General features: G+C 58.7%; 1 protein-coding gene across 1 annotated transcript in view; it reads right to left on the bottom strand.

The window, feature by feature from the left end:
• Positions 1 to 16,993, bottom strand: part of PIK3C2G (phosphatidylinositol-4-phosphate 3-kinase catalytic subunit type 2 gamma) — a 3,221,975-nt gene that overhangs the window by 797,699 nt on the left and 2,407,283 nt on the right. The gene's annotated exons all lie outside the window — the stretch shown is intronic.

Raw genomic sequence — 16,993 nt, 5'->3', positions numbered from 1 at the left:
TCTTTGCTGATTGCTACATGCTATCACCTCACTAAATCCACTGGTCTCCTTCCCAAGGACCCCTCGGTGGATGTGCAAGCATTGAAAAGACACTGCAAATATTCTGCATTTGCCATGTACTATTTGGTTACTAAACCATGTATGTTTAAATACTGCTGTATCTTGTGTAAAACCTCAGTCAAGTGTATCTACTAACACAAAAACTACAGTTCCATTAAAATCTGACTGTGGTACTTTAAAGCGTCCTGATACATTTGTGTTAGGAGTCAGTTGTACCCCCGTAGGAGTGTGTGCACTTTTCGTTAATCAGCCAGGTACCCCATGACCTCGCTCATTCTCTCCTTTATATGCAAAAAGCAGATTGGACATTTTCTCAAGAGTCCATTCCGAAATAAGTATAGTGGCCATCTTCAGGACGTTGGATTTCTTCATGGTAAAGCTTGTGTCTGATGTAGATGAGACCCCATGGATTTAGTTCCTCTAGGTCGGGTGTGAGAGATTTGGTGCAAAATTTCATCCGTCTCAGAACATGCTTTGATTACGTCTAGTGGCACATTGGCAATATGGATCGTAAATTCTATGGCAGGGTGCACCTGGCCTATTAGTCCAGTCCCCCGAGCACTTTCTACTGTGTGCTGAAAATGCATTTCTGTGCCGCAAATGTCTCAACAGTATGGATCCAGTACACCCACAGGGAGACACAGGTCGTAAGAACTGCTCTCAAACAGCTTGCTGTATGTGTGCCGTGGACAAGGAAATGCGGTTGCTTCTTGTCGAGGTACGATTTAGCGGGCGAGCATATGGACGTCAGGATGCACTTAGCGCATGTGCAAGTTAAAGAACAAATACACAGAGGGCGTAAGTGCCTTAGCTGAGATCATTCGGAAGGACACGTCTGCTACGGATGCTATGTCTCCCTGCCATAGAATGTATGATCCATGCTGCCAATGTGCCACTAGACGTAATCATACCATGTTCTGAGACGGATGACATTTTGCACCTACTCTCTCACACCCGACCTAGAGGAACTAAATCCATGGGGTCTCATCTACATCAGACACCAACTTTACCATGAAGAAATCCAATGTCATGAAGATGGCCACTATACTTACTTCCGAATGTCCAATCTTGTTTTTGGCCGAAACATGCCGACACATTTTGAGGGTAATTCATAGAATTTCGGAGAAAAGTGTCGCAAGCGGCTGGCGCAGAGTGTCCGCGTGCGATTGACTGCACCAGGCACATGCGCTAAAACCGATTTTCGCGCACAGCGTATTCATGGATTTTAGGCTTCCAAACCAGCCGTGGCGCAGAGAATCGCAGCGACCCTGCAGCAGCACCAGTAACGCCCCCAAGAACGCCCTCGCGCAAGGAAAAGCCATCAACATCGCTAAATCATCGCAAAGGGCTGCGCTAACCCTGGACCAGTTCACCGGGCTGGCAAACAGCAAACGCCAAGCGGGGAACGTGTATTGCAGGGGTGCGCGGGAAGTTCCACACGCGACTGGCCACGTGCAAGCAGGGTACGTGTATTTCAGGGGTGCGCGGGAAGTTCCACACGCGATTTCAGCAGGGTACGTGTATTTCAGGGGTGCGCGGGAAGTTCCACACGCGATTTCTGCAGGGTACGTGCATTTCAGGGGTGCGCGGGAAGTTCCACACGCGATTTCTGCAGGGTACGTGCATTTCAGGGGTGCGCGGGAAGTTCCACACGCGAATGGGCCAGTGCGAGCAGGGTACGTGTATTACATGGGTGCGCGGGAAGTTCCACACGCGATTCCATCAGGGTACGTGTATTTCAGGGGTGCGCGGGAAGTTACACACCCGAATGGGCCAGTGCGAGCAGGGTACGTGTATTCCATGGGTGCGCGGGAAGTTCCACACGCGATTTCATCAGGGTACGTGTATTTCAGGGGTGCGCGGGAAGTTCCACACGCGATTGGCCCAGTGCGAGCAGGGTATGTGTATTTCAGGGGTGCGCAGGAAGTTCCACACGCGATAGTCCCAGTGCGAGCAGGGTACGTGTATTTCAGGGGTGCGCGGGAAGTTCCACACGCGATTGTCCCAGTGCGAGCAGGGTACGTGTATTTCAGGGGTGCGCGGGAAGTTGCACACGCGATTTCAGCAGGGAATGTGTATTTCAGGGGTTCTGGGGAGTACTGCACGTGAATTGGCCGTGTGGGTCCTCCCAGGTGTACGCTCCACAACCTCCACGGCCCCTGCAGGCAGCCCACACCACACCACGGGGGACTACCCTGCACCCCTGCTCATGTCCCGCAGGCAGCCCATCCACCATGGGCATGCCCACCAGCCAACCCACATGTCACCTTGCACTACTGATCAACAATGCATGTCTCCCACCACCCCCACCCCCCAGCAGTGCAGGGGCAGCCTCCACCAGGCCCCCACTCATGCCTCCCACCACCCCCACCCCCCAGCCACCAGGGGCAGCCTCCAGCAGGCACCCACTCATGTCTCCCACCACCCCCACCCCCCAGCCACCATGGCCACCCTCCACCAGGCCCCCACTCATGTCTCCCACCACCCCCACCCCCCAGCCACCAGGGGCAGCCTCCACCAGGCCCCCACTCATGTCTACCACCACCCCCACCCCCCTGCCACCATGGCCACCCTCCACCAGGCCCCCACTCATGTCCCCCTGCACCCCCACCCCCCTGCCACCATGGCCACCCTCCACCAGGCCCCCACTCATGTCCCCCTGCACCCCCATCCCCCTGCCACCATGGCCACCCTCCACCAGGCCCCCACTCATGTCCCCCTGCACCCCCACCCCCCTGCCACCATGGGCAGCCTCCACCAGGCCCCCACTCATGTCTCCCACCACCCCCACCCCCCTGCCACCATGGGCAGCCTCCACCAGGCCCCCACTCATGTCTCCCACCACCCCCACCCACCAGCCACCAGGGGCAGCCTCCACCAGGCCCCCACTTATATCTCCCACCACCCCCACCCCCCAGCAGTGCAGGGGCAGCCTCCACCAGGCCCCCACTCATGTCTCCCACCACCCCCACCCCCCAGCCACCAGGGGCAGCCTCCACCAGGCCCCCACCCATGTCTCCCACCACCCCCACCCCCCAGCAGTGCAGGGGCAGCCTCCACCAGGCCCCCACTCATGTCTCCCACCACCCCCACCCCCCTGCCACCATGGCCACCCTCCACCAGGCCCCCACTCATGTCTCCCACCACCCCCACCCCCCAGCCACCAGGGGCAGCCTCCACCAGGCCCCCACTCATGTCTACCACCACCCCCACCCCCCTGCCACCATGGCCACCCTCCACCAGGCCCCCACTCATGTCCCCCTGCACCCCCACCCCCCTGCCACCATGGCCACCCTCCACCAGGCCCCCACTCATGTCCCCCTGCACCCCCACCCCCCTGCCACCATGGCCACCCTCCACCAGGCCCCCACTCATGTCCCCCTGCACCCCCACCCCCCTGCCACCATGGGCAGCCTCCACCACCCCCACCCCCCTGCCACCATGGGCAGCCTCCACCAGGCCCCCACTCATGTCTCCCACCACCCCCACCCCCCAGCAGTGCAGGGGCAGCCTCCACCAGGCCCCCCACTCATGTCTCCCACCACCCCCACCCCCCTGCCACCATGGCCACCCTCCACCAGGCCCCCACTCATGTCCCCCTGCACCCCCACCCCCCTGCCACCATGGCCACCCTCCACCAGGCCCCCATTCATGTCCCCCTGCACCCCCACCCCCCTGCCACCATGGCCACCCTCCACCAGGCCCCCACTCATGTCCCCCTGCACCCCCACCCCCCTGCCACCATGGCCACCCTCCACCAGGCCCCCACTCATGTCCCCCTGCACCCCCACCCCCCTGCCACCATGGGCAGCCTCCACCAGGCCCCCACTCATGTCTCCCACCACCCCCACCCCCCTGCCACCATGGGCAGCCTCCACCAGGCCCCCACTCATGTCCCCCTGCATCCCCACCCCCCTGCCACCATGGGCAGCCTCCACCAGGCCCCCACTCATGTCTCCCACCACCCCCACCCCCCTGCCACCATGGGCAGCCTCCACCAGGCCCCCACTCATGTCTCCCACCACCCCCACCCCCCTGCCACCATGGGCAGCCTCCACCAGGCCCCCACTCATGTCTCCCACCACCCCCACCCCCCCAGCCACCAGCCACCAGGGGCAGCCTCCACCAGGCCCCCACTCATGTCTCCCACCACCCCACCCCCCAGAAGTGCAGGGGCAGCCTCCACCAGGCCCCCACTCATGTCTCCCACCACCCCCACCCCCCTGCCACCATGGCCACCCTCCACCAGGCCCCCACTCATGTCCCCCTGCACCCCCACCCCCTGCCACCATGGCCACCCTCCACCAGGCCCCCACTCATGTCCCCCTGCACCCCCACCCCCCTGCCACCATGGCCACCCTCCACCAGGCCCCCACTCATGTCTCCCACCACCCCCACCCCCCAGCCACCAGGGGCAGCCTCCACCAGGCCCCCACTCATGTCTACCACCACCCCCACACCCCCTCCCACCATGGCCACCCTCCACCAGGCCCCCACTCATGTCCCCCTGCACCCCCACCCCCCTGCCACCATGGCCACCCTCCACCAGGCCCCCACTCATGTCCCCCTGCACCCCCACCCCCCTGCCACCATGGGCAGCCTCCACAAGGCCCCCACTCATGTCTCCCACCACCCCCACCCCCCTGCCACCATGGGCAGCCTCCACCAGGCCCCCACTCATGTCTCCCACCACCCCCACCCCCCAGCCACCAGGGGCAGCCTCCACCAGGCCCCCACTCATGTCTCCCACCACCCCCACCCCCCAGCAGTGCAGGGGCAGCCTCCACCAGGCCCCAACTCATGTCTCCCACCACCCCCACCCCCAGCCACCAGGGGCAGCCTCCACCAGCCCCCCACCCATGTCTCCCACCACCCCCACCCCCCAGCAGTGCAGGGGCAGCCTCCACCAGGCCCCCACTCATGTCTCCCACCACCCCCACCCCCCAGCAGTGCAGGGGCAGCCTCCACCAGGCCCCCACTCATGTCTCCCACCACCCCACCCCCCTGCCACCATGGGCAGCCTCCACCAGCCCCCACTCATGTCTCCCACCACCCCCACCCCCCAGCCACCATGGCCACCCTCCACCAGGCCCCCACTCATGTCCCCCTGCACCCCCACCCCCCAGCATCCAGGGTCACCCTCCACCAGGCCCCCACTCATGTCTCCCACCACCCCCACCCCCCTGCCACCCTGGCCACCCTCCACCAGGCCCCCCTGCACCCCCACCCCCCAGCATCCAGGGTCACCCTCCACCAGGCCCCCACTCATGTCTCCCACCACCCCCACCCCCCTGCCACCATGGCCACCCTCCACCAGGCCCCCACTCATGTCCCCCTGCACCCCCACCCCCCTGCCACCATGGCCACCCTCCACCAGGCCCCCACTCATGTCTCCCACCACCCCTACCCACCAGCAGTGCAGGGGCAGCCTCCACCAGGCCCCCACTCATGTCTCCCACCACCCCCACCCCCCAGCAGTGCAGGGGCAGCCTCCACCAGGCCCCCACTCATGTCTCCCACCACCCCCACCCCCCAGCCACCATGGCCACCCTCCACCAGGCCCCCACTCATGTCCCCCTGCACCCCCACCCCCCAGCATCCAGGGTCACCCTCCACCAGGCCCCCACTCATGTCTCCCACCACCCCCACCCCCCTGCCACCATGGCCACCCTCCACCAGGCCCCCACTCATGTCCCCCTGCACCCCCACCCCCCAGCATCCAGGGTCACCCTCCACCAGGCCCCCACTCATGTCTCCCACCACCCCCACCCCCCTGCCACCATGGCCACCCTCCACCAGGCCCCCACTCATGTCCCCCTGCACCCCCACCCCCCTGCCACCATGGCCACCCTCCACCAGGCCCCCACTCATGTCCCCCTGCACCCCCACCCCCCTGCCACCATGGCCACCCTCCACCAGGCCCCCACTCATGTCTCCCACCACCCCCACCCCCCAGCATCCAGGGTCACCCTCCACCAGGCCCCCACTCATGTCTCCCACCACCCCCACCCCCCAGCAGTGCAGGGGCAGCCTCCACCAGGCCCCCACTCATGTCTCCCACCACCCCCACCCCCCAGCCACCAGGGGCAGCCTCCACCAGGCCCCCACTCATGTCTCCCACCACCCCCACCCCCCAGCATCCAGGGTCACCCTCCACCAGGCCCCCACTCATGTCTCCCACCACCCCCACCCCCCTGCCACCATGGGCAGCCCCCACCAGGTCCTCACAATCCCCAATAATGTGCGTAATGGTCAGCCTCCACAGCCAAAAAGCCCTACCAAGTAACCCATTCACCCACATGGAAATGGAAATCACATGTTACACCCCCAATGTTCATGAAGCTAATGAACCCATGTCCGTCACACACAATGGCTGCAATTGAATGGGAAAAAACCCAACATGACATGCATGAAACCAATGAGATGATACCACACAGTGAAGTATGGAAACAAAATTGTATTGAAAAAAATAAAGAATGCTAAAGAAAGAAAACAAACTACAATGTGAATGAGAAAAAAAAAGCTGCATGTCCGTATAAAAACACAAAACTGCAAATCAGAATCCAAAAAAATGTTGTCCAAAGTCAAATGTAAAAAAATCTCCATGCAATAAAGAACTATGTAAAAAACTACCAAGGGTCCATGAGCCCAACTGAACAAAGGAAACCTACTAAAAAACCTACCTAAAAATCAACTATATACAAAAAGTGGAGCAGTGTCCGTCGACTCCAAATCATAATAAGAAAGAAAGGAAACCTAAAACTAAAGAACTATATACAAAGGCGGCGGGCAAGTCCAGCGGCTCACTCCGTGGTGTCCCGGGCCAGGGCATCATCGAACTCCTGTTCGATGTCCCGGAGGTGGTCCAGTTCCATGGCCCCGAGGGTCCGCAGGGACGACGCCGTGTCCTCCTCCAACCCCCTGCGGATTGCCTCGAGGCACTCGGCCCGCCTCAGGGCCCTCCGCATGGAGTTCTCCGCCCTGACCATTGTGAGCCGCGCCTCTTCCGCCCGCCGCCGCTCCGCACCTATGGCGTGGCCCAACCGCTGCCACACGGAAGACACTCTCTGTCCTGGGTCCCCCTGCCCTCCAGCCGATGCCTGCCCCTCCCATGTCGAAAGCCCCGAGCCTTCATGTCTCCCACCATGTTGCTGCTGCTGCTGCTCTGCCTCTGCCCGTGCACTGCCTCCTGCTGCCTGCACATCCTCTGCCGGCTGGGGTGCAGTTGTTGATGTGGCCACCCCTGCTGGACCTCCGACTCCCGACTGTGGCAGGGATGCCTCCTCCACCAGCCTGGCCGCACCGTCAGAGGCAGCTCCACAGGGCACCCAGGTGACTGATGGGTGGGAAGATGGCACAGAGTACGACTGGCGCGTAGGGGGTCCAGTTGAGGAGGGGGTCGGAGCAAGCCCCATCAGACAGCGGAATCTGGCCTGGGTGACCTGTCCCAGCAGGCTGACGTGGTCAACGAGCCATTCGAGATGACGTGCAGTCTCTCCATGAAAAGACTGCAGGTCACCTCGCATGGCCCGTTGACGCAACGCCACACCAGCCAGGACAGGCTCAACCCGGACCTGGATGGCCACGTCCGCAGGCAGAGGAAGGCCAGTTGACGTCAGCTAATCCCCTGCCTGAAAACGGTTCTGGACGTAGGCATCCCTGCTGGTGCAAGATGATGCAGGGACAGGATCGGGGACAGGATTGCACACAGGCACCTCCGCGGCGGCCTGTGCTGCCTCCTGTCCCTGGTCCTACACTGCACCACTAGCACCAGTGGGATCCCCACCTCCAGACCCTGTCTCTGGTGCTTGCACGGCCTCCTCCTCCACCAAACACCCCACCAACCTGGATGACTCCGTGCCATCTTCCCCTGTTGGGCCCTGTGGGGTCCCAGCTGCCCCTTCTGCTGCCGAGGAGTCCAACTGCAACCTCCGCCTCTTGGACCTCCCCCCGGCAGCTGCGGCCTGGGACGCGGCACCGGACTCCTCACTCCCCGACGAGATGACAACACGGGAGGGGAGCCGGGCCTTGCGTCTCCGGCTGGCGGTCGGATCCCCGCCGCTGTGCTCCACAGCACCTTCTCCGCCCTCTTCATCAGTTGACGCTGCAGACAGGGAGAAACAAAACACAGGCATCAGGGCACTGTACAATGGACACATACACACATGACAGTTGCACATGAGTGGCATTGGCAAACCTCAGACATGCCATCACAATCCCCAACACACATGTCTTTGCAACTCGCACACATGAGCCATACCACAGCCATATTGCAACTGCCACCACCATCCCTACACATACAACAGCATCAGCAGCCAAAGGGGAGCCAGACATCACAAGCAACACAGGAAGTGCACCACACATGTACACACACCACCACACTTGCATGCATGTCTACACCTCTGCCAAGTGTCGCACTGTTCAGACGGGCATCCATGTCACATCTGCCAATCAGGCTTCCACATACCGCTGTCACATGCATCCATGTTGCATCACTGTTGCACCCTTGTCAAATACACACACATGCACATGTACACAGTGCTCATACATGCAGCCGAAAACAACATACATGCCTGACATCACGGACATGTCTACTTACATACACATTGATCCAAACATGTGTGCACGCACAACTGCATTTGCCATGCAAGCCCACACACACAAGCACCATCCATGTCTCACACATTACAGCCCTCGCATGTGTCAGCCCCACGGCCCTGTACACCCCCACCCATACTCGACCCCATACAAACAGATGTGCAACCTGCACAATACCGAATAATCACCACACGCACTGCTCACAATCAGGATGCATGTACACTCACCGCTCGACTCCAGACGGGTCTGCTTCTCTAGGACCTGGACGTGGAGCGCTGGGGATATGCGTTCCAGGACCCCCATCTGTTCTTCTGACAAGTGGCCCCGGCGCCCCTTGGCATCCGCTGCCTTCAAGAGGCGCCGGGCCTTGTTCAGGGACCTGGACCTGAAGTCATCCCAGCGCTTCCTGACATGTTGTAAGTCCCGGACTGCCACCCCCTCCGCGTTGATGGCAGTCACGATGTCAGTCCAGATCCGAGTCCGTCCTTCCTTGTCGGCGCGGGAACTTCCGAAGAGGGCATCATACTGCCCCAGGACTTGCTCCACCAGCACACCAACTTCGGTGGCACTGAAGCTGGTGCCCCTCTGCCTCTCTGGCCGGGGGTTGTCAGTGGTCACAGATGGTGTTTGCCCAGACATGACAACCCCAGAGGCAGGAGTGGGTGGGCAACTGGGTCCTGGGGCTGGGCTGTGGAGCGATGGAATTCCAGTCGGGAGTCTTCGGTTCCAGCAGGGGTGGTCACAGCAACAGCACCCCTGGCTGATGTGCAGGCAGCAAATGGCAGTGCACGTGGGCAGCAGGCAGTCAGGCAGCAGCAGATGGCAGGTGGGAGCGTGCTCGGGGCTCTGGGGGGCAGTAGTTCGGCCTTCTGGGCAGGAGCGTGGTCTTCCGTGTGCTTACGCGTGGCCAGCTTGGTACGTAGTGATTTGGCACGTGAAAATCCTGCACGTCAGCGTGAAAATCGAGGAAAGGCCCTTAGCGCGTAAGCGCGTCAGCACGCATACGCGATTCTATTGGACCAAAGGCCCTCAGCGCCTAAGCGCGTCTGTGACGTGACCCGCACGGGTGTTTCCCACACAGCACGTGATGACAGAGCACACGTGGAAAGACTGCACGTCAGAGTGTCATCGCGTGTGATTGGTGGAAATGGCCCTACACGCAGAAGTGACAAAGCGTGTAATTGGTGGAAATGGCCCTACACGCATAAGTGACAAAGGTGGTAATTGGTGGAAATGGCCCTACACGCATAAGTGACAAAGCGTGTAATTGGTGGAAATGGCCCTACACGCATAAGTGACAAAGCGTGTAATTGGTGGAAATGGCCCTAGCGCGTACACGCCGCGTAAGTGACGCTGGACGTGTGGGCCTGTATAAAAGGTACGCGTAGAACACCATTTCCTTGTACGTGCTTTTCGTGGAGAACGAGTGGGTGAATTCTGTACTTCTTGTCGTTTCACACGCGATTTACTTCACGGCGTTTCAAGTTCGTATTCCATGTTACCTCTGACAGCTTTTTCTCTTTTTTCTCTTTTACTGGTTTACCTGGGCCTGTTCCCTCAAACAGTGTTCCCTTCTACTGTTGTCCTGTCTCCTCAGACAGCGTACAAATCTTCTTTTGGCGGGGGTGTTGCCAACCAAACGCGCTCCTTTTTCACGCTCTTTGACCTGGCAGACGGTGAGTCACGCACGTATAGAACATCTGTGCTTGCCCCGTGTGTAGCCTACCCCTTCAGAGGTCATTCTAGGCTGCGTGTGACACGCATACGTTCATTCTTGTGTTACTGGGTGCCACAGCGTAGTGCAGGTTTTTCTTTCTGCACACGTGGTCTAGGAGGGGTTGCGTGCACGTCATCTCCCTTTTTTGGGGCTCCTGTGCGTAGCGTGACCCGTCATCTTTCCCCAGGGGTTACAATCAGCCTTGCAAGAGCACTAGGGTACAATTACCATCTGGTACCCAACCCCTTTGACCCCCAATTGCCCAGGACAATATTTTACAGCCACTCCCATACGCACATTAACATCAGTGCCATGGCTGGGAGGCGAGGATTCCGTAAGGGTGGCAAAGGTGGAAGAGCCACAAGTGGTGGCCGTGGTGGATCCGGTAGGGGACGTGGTCGTTACTTGCAGGGTGAGCCTGTCCCCCCATGTGTGGAGGACCAGTCAAGGGCACCCATAATCCCCCCCCCCTCCCGTTGAGGCTGATGTGGCTGACACCATCCATGCTCAGCCCTTGTTGGACCAGCCCATTGTGGCACCAGACCTGGCTGACTCCATGGCTGACTTCCAGGTCAGCAGGCCTATGACACGTGCGCTGGTGCACGTTGATGTCACCATGCCACTTGCATCTGGGGCAGCAAGGTCATCTGCTGCACCAAGTAGGCAGGGCGGAGAGGCTGCAGGGGCAGCTGCGGCTCCATCCACCCCAGCCCTCACACACCCAGCCCGGACAGTGTCGGTCCTAGTCCATGCTGCTGACATTCCCCCTGACACCATCACACTAGAGCCAATGCCTGCACCAACTCCCATGCTGAGTGTGCAATCCCACACTCCTGATACAGTGTCCACCAGGGCTCCTGCCCCTAGTGTCCAGAGCGGCGCAGGACACTCAGGATCACCACCACCTTCCAAGCGGAAGAGGAAGAGTGCTCGTCCGGCACAGGCTGATGCCCCAGACACGGCTACACAGTCCGGCCCGTCCAGGAAGCCCAGCTTCACGGATGACGAACTGAATGCACTTGTCGAGTATGTGTCCGCACATGACAACGAGATGGTCATTGTTGCAGGATCCAAGACCACACCTGCACAACGCCAGGCACACTGGCAGACCGTTGCGGACATCGTAAGTGCCCTTGGAATCGTGAGGCGCACAGCCAATGATTGCTATAAGCGCTGGAATGACCTAAAGCGCAGGGCAAAGAGTAAGCTGGCCTCAAGTCATGCCGCAACTCTAGTGACTGGAGGTGGGTCTCCAGTAGTAGACATGGAACTCACTCCACATGAGTCAGTCGCTGGGACGTACGTCACGGAGGAACAGATCCAAGGCATGGGAGATCTGGCTGATTACGAGGCATTGTCCGGTGAGTGCACATGCATGTGTGTGTCATCCATGTGCATGGTGTGTGTGAGGGCTTCTGTTTGTGTGCCAGGTGAGAGTGTGTGCGCCTGAGTCGTATGGGTCAGCCATGTGCTTCATGCAATACATCCTGCGCAGCTGCATTTGGCCATAGCAGTATCCCTTCTGCCAACAGTAGACATCTAGCCCAACTGCACGCCAGTTGCCCTTGAAGTGTCACCTTGCCACAACATTGTTGCTTAATTTTTCACTGTTCATTTAGTCAGATTGTTTGCATTCCACCACTTTTACTAGGCATGTCGCAGTCCTCTAGTCACATGTCTGACATGGCTATGGTAAAGTGGAGTGACTTTGTTACCTGGATATCATTTGTTCAAACATGTCCCTGTGCAATTGGACCATTTCGGACTGGCAGCTCCAGGTGAATAATCTGGCCTGTTTGAATTAGAAAAGCTATTACATGCGGGAACTGGACTGAATGAATAGGTGCTGCCCTCCTCTCCATCTTCACTCAATAGCAATGGTAATGCCATCTGTGTGATGGCATGTGTGTTTCACCTGGCAATCACAGGCCAATGTGTGATGCCACTGCCAGGCAGCATGCAGAAAATGTGTTCATCTTCCATCTTGGTGTCATCAGTGTGTGCCATTTGCCTGCCCTTCATACGCAGTGAGGGTGCATGCATGGGAGGGTTTTAGTCATGTGGGACATGTGTCAAACAAGTACTGGTTCTCTTGCTTCTCAGCCCTCATTGTGTGCCATGGTGCTAATGCCTGTTTCCATTTCTTTGTTTTTATGTCTTTGCAGGGGAAGACGCACCTGATACTGCTGGGGTTGTGGAGATGGTGCAGACCCAGGAGGGGTCCGAGGGCCGACCAACCACCAGTGAGGGACGTGGTGTGGTGGTGGTTGTGAGAACCCACAAGTGCTGCAGGTCGTGCTCTCAAGGGGTGTCTCTGGCTGCACCTCCCCCGAGCTGTACTCAGGTGTTGATTCGGATGAGACCTACGTGCCATCGCAGGTGAGTGTTCCAGGGAGGGATTCTGTTCTGTCCCACCCACCTGCACCAGGGTCAGAACCCTCAATGGGGATGTCAGTGTTGGCAGCTACGCCTTTGGTGGTTACGGATGCAGGGTCACACTCCGCGACATCTGATCCTGTTCCTGGGCCAGCAGATCAGAGGGGGAATGCAGTCCTGCAGCCTCAGGCAGTGCCGGCACAGCAAGGCGCAGTTCGCCTTGCCCCAGACAGGTGTGGTGCCCGCCGACGTGGTGGCCGTACGCCACCTGGCAATACCGCATGGGAGCAATCCATTTACGGATTGGCAACCCAACAGGCAGCATCATCCGAGATGATGGCTCAGGCCATGGATAGGGTGGCCACTTCCATTGTCCCCCCTGAAAGGCTGATGGAGCGACTAGAGCAGGCAACCGACTCCATCTGCCAGTCACACAGGGAGGACATGTTGGGGTCCAACAGGGACAGGCGGGCGGCACTGGCGACTCTGCAGGAGGCCATCTCCATTGAGTCCCAGGGCCACAAGGAAGCCCTGAGGCAGGAGCTCCTTCACCTCAGGAAGGCTCTTGTTGAGCTTGAGGCTTCAACACACCAAAGGACAGAACAGCAGCTGGAGCGTCTCACCCGTACGCTCTCAGCTGAGATGCAGGCAACGAGGGCGGAGGTCCGGGCATCCCGTGAGTTGTTACATGGGGACCTCCGCACACTCATCCTCCAGAACCAGACCTACCATACCCGCATGCTTGCAGCCATGGAGGAGCAGACTAGGGCCTTGCGTGGGCTGCCTCCCATAGTGCAACCACCTCCGGATGCAGCTGCACAGGGTGATAATAGCGACAGCAGTGATACTCCCACAATAGGGTAGCCGTGTGGGGCATGAGCCCATGGAGGTGTTTTTTTTTCCCAGGATCCACGCAGGTGGGTTCTGGTGTGCATCCTGTCCTCGGACCTCCTGGGTGGCCTCCCCAACCCCCCCGGGCCCATCAATGGCCATTTTTTATTTTTTTTTATTTTTATTTTTATTTATTTTATTCCCAATTTTTTTGGGACGATTTGTTGGCTTCCGTGGTTCCTGTAGGCATACGCTGCATTGTGGCTGGGCACATGCAGGCTTGTAATGTATTTGGTTCAGATGCTTAGGTTTGAGTCACACACACCCCTCCTGCTTCCTGTTTCCATGGGCTTGCAAAGGGTGTGCCCAAGTGACAGTGAATTACACAGTGACGTTGGACTCCCATGAGCTGTGTGGGCAGTCTGTAGTCAATACTGTGTATACATTCCTAGTGCATATTGCTGTTGTGTTGTACACTGCATGTTGGATTGATGTGTAACTCATCTTCTGTGTCTACCTCCCAATTTGCAGGTCCCTTCCTCATGTCTACACAAGGACCTCTAGTCTGGAGATGGGGTCCATGTTGGCAGCAGTGCACCTACAACTCTACATGGCGCCAACACTGCACAGTTGGTAGTGGTGGGAGTGCAGGCATTTCCAGGTGGTGAGACTACTAATATTTAACATTTGTGATGTCATGTTAATGGTAGTACGTGCTCAAGTTTGTTGTTGGTCCGGCATTACTGTGAGCATTTCACGTGTTGCAAGTTTCTACTGTACATTGTGACACTAGTGTCAAGTTGTGGGGATTACTTTGTTTACCTGCAAATAGCATGACATGGCACGGTGTGTCGTGTGGCGGTGCTGGGGTTGGGTTGGCTGACATGGCACTGTCCTCTTATTGCATTTTGCAAGTGGGTATTCATTTTAGCTGCTTGAATGTGTAACTTCACAAAACTGCATTGGTGGTGTCTGTGTGGGTAGGGATGCACACATTGTGACACTTCCAGGTGAACAATCTCAGGCTGATATGGTTTTCACGGTTCATTCTCCAGACATTCAGGATCAGTGTCAGGTTGAGTCATCATTGATTGTCAGATGGAATGTGCCAGGGCAGTGTGCACTCCACAGGGGTGTGATTTCTATGTGAAGTAATTAGCCACTAGCTGTGTACGGGCTGCCTCCCCCCGTGCCCTTTCCCCTCCCATGCGCAGCGGCTGTGCATGTGGTTGGGGATGTGGTGCCACCACCATGTCCACGGCCAGGCCCCGGCGTGTTGCAACGTTGTGCAGGACACATGCTGCCACTATGATCCTGCACACTACTGGGGGAGCGTACAAAAGCTGCCCGCCAGAACGGTCAAGGGAGCGAAAGCGTGACTTCAGCACTCCGAATGTGCGCTCCACTATGCCCCGGGTTGTAATGTGGGCTGCGTTATATCTTACCTGGGGTGGCGTGGTGGGGTTCCGAATTGGCGTCATCATGTGTGGGCTGAGAGGGTAGGCACTGTCCCCTGTGGAGGTGGTGATTGGTATCATTGGTGGGGTTGTGACCTTGCTCAGTATCTGACATGCATGCATGTGCAGTGGCATTCATACTCACCAAGCAGCCATGTATCGCCATGCCGCCCAGCTTCTAGGTCCCGGCTTAGGGTGGACATTCGGTAAATGAAGCTGTCGTGGGTTGACCCGGGATAGTTGGCATATACTGAGGTGATGATTCCCTTGGCATTACATACTACCTGCACGTTGATGGAATGCCAGTGCTTGCGGTTCCTATAGATGTTCTCAGATGCCCTGGGGGGACGTAGAGCCACATGGGTGCAGTCGATGGCACCTAGCACTTTGGGGAATCGTGCCACAGCGTAAAAATCCAGGGCGGCAGCATGCCTTTCTGCAGGGGTTCTGGGCAGGTATATGTGCCTGCGGACTGATGGGCGTGCAGTGATGATGTTCAAGACCTGGTGTAGGCAGCGTGACTGGGTGGCCTGTGATACACCACCCACAATGGCACTTGTCCGCTGAAATGATCCAGTGGCTAAGAAGTGCAGTACATTGAGGACCTTCTCCAGGGGGCTGAGTGCTTGGGAGCACAGGGTGGGTGATGTGAGGTCATCCTCCCACTCACTCACCAGGTCCAGTATGATGTGTGGTGGAAACCTGTACCTCCCATGCACCTGGTCATCAGGAATCCCGAAAAGGCTGGTTCTGGGTGTGAATATTCTGGCCCTGACTATCCTCCTCCTCCTCCTTTGGTAGGCCACGCCCACTGCTGCTAGGAACGGTATGTTCATCCTGGGTCTGAGCTTGTTATTTTGTTAGCGCGCAAATTAATGCGTTGCGCGTGTTGTAGGCGAGCGTGTGACCCGCGCACCCCTGAAATCCAGTACCCAGTCCAATAGCGTGTGGAAATTCCCGCGCACCCCGGGATACAGGTGCGCTGACGTACTTGCGTGTGTAAGTGTCCGCGCACCCCTGATATACACGTACATAGGCCAATCACGTGTACGCGCACTTTTGTCCAATTACACGCGATGACACCCTGACGTGCTGTCCAATTACACGCGATGAGACTCTGACGTGCTGTCCAATTACACGCGATGACACTCTGACGTGCAGTCTTTCCACGTGTGCTCTGTCATCACGTGCTGTGTGGGAAACACCCGTGCGGGTCACGTCAAGACGCGCTTACGTGCTGAGGGCCTTTGGTTCAATAGAATCGCGTATGCGTGCTGACGCGCTTACGCGCTAAGGGCCTTTCCTCGATTTTCACGCTGACGTGCAGGATTTTCACGTGCCAATTCACTCCGTACCAAGCTGGCCACGCGTAAGCACACGGAAGACCACGCTCCTGCCCAGAAGGCCGAACTACTGCCCCCCAGAGCCCCGAGCACGCTCCCACCTGCCATCTGCTGCTGCCTGACTGCCTGCTGCCCACGTGCACTGCCATTTGCTGCCTGCACATCAGCCAGGGGTGCTGTTGCTGTGACCACCCCTGCTGGAACCGAAGACTCCCGACTGGAATTCCATCGCTCCACAGCCCAGCCCCAGGACCCAGTTGCCCACCCACTCCTGCCTCTGGGGTTGTCATCTCGGGGCAAACACCATCTGTGACCACTGACAACCCCTGGCCAGAGAGGCAGAGGGGCACCAGCTTCAGTGCCACTGAAGTTGGTGTCCTGGTGGAGCAAGTCCTGGGGCAGTATGATGCCCTCTTCGGAAGTTCCCGCGCCGACAAGGAAGGACGGACTCGGATCTGGACTGACATCGTGACTGCCATCAACGCGGAGGGGGTGGCAGTCCGGGACTTACAACATGTCAGGAAGCGCTGGGAGGACTTCAGGTCCAGGACCCTGAACAAGGCCTTGCGCCTCTTGAAGGCAGCGGATGCCAAGGGGCGCCGGGACCACTT

This window comes from Ambystoma mexicanum, chromosome 12 (assembly GCF_040938575.1).
Source record: "Ambystoma mexicanum isolate Mex_15411 chromosome 12, UKY_AmexF1_1, whole genome shotgun sequence".
NCBI lineage: Eukaryota > Metazoa > Chordata > Amphibia > Caudata > Ambystomatidae > Ambystoma > Ambystoma mexicanum.
The sequence above is the reverse complement of the archived record's forward strand: the minus strand, read 5'-3'. Positions and strand labels throughout refer to the sequence as shown.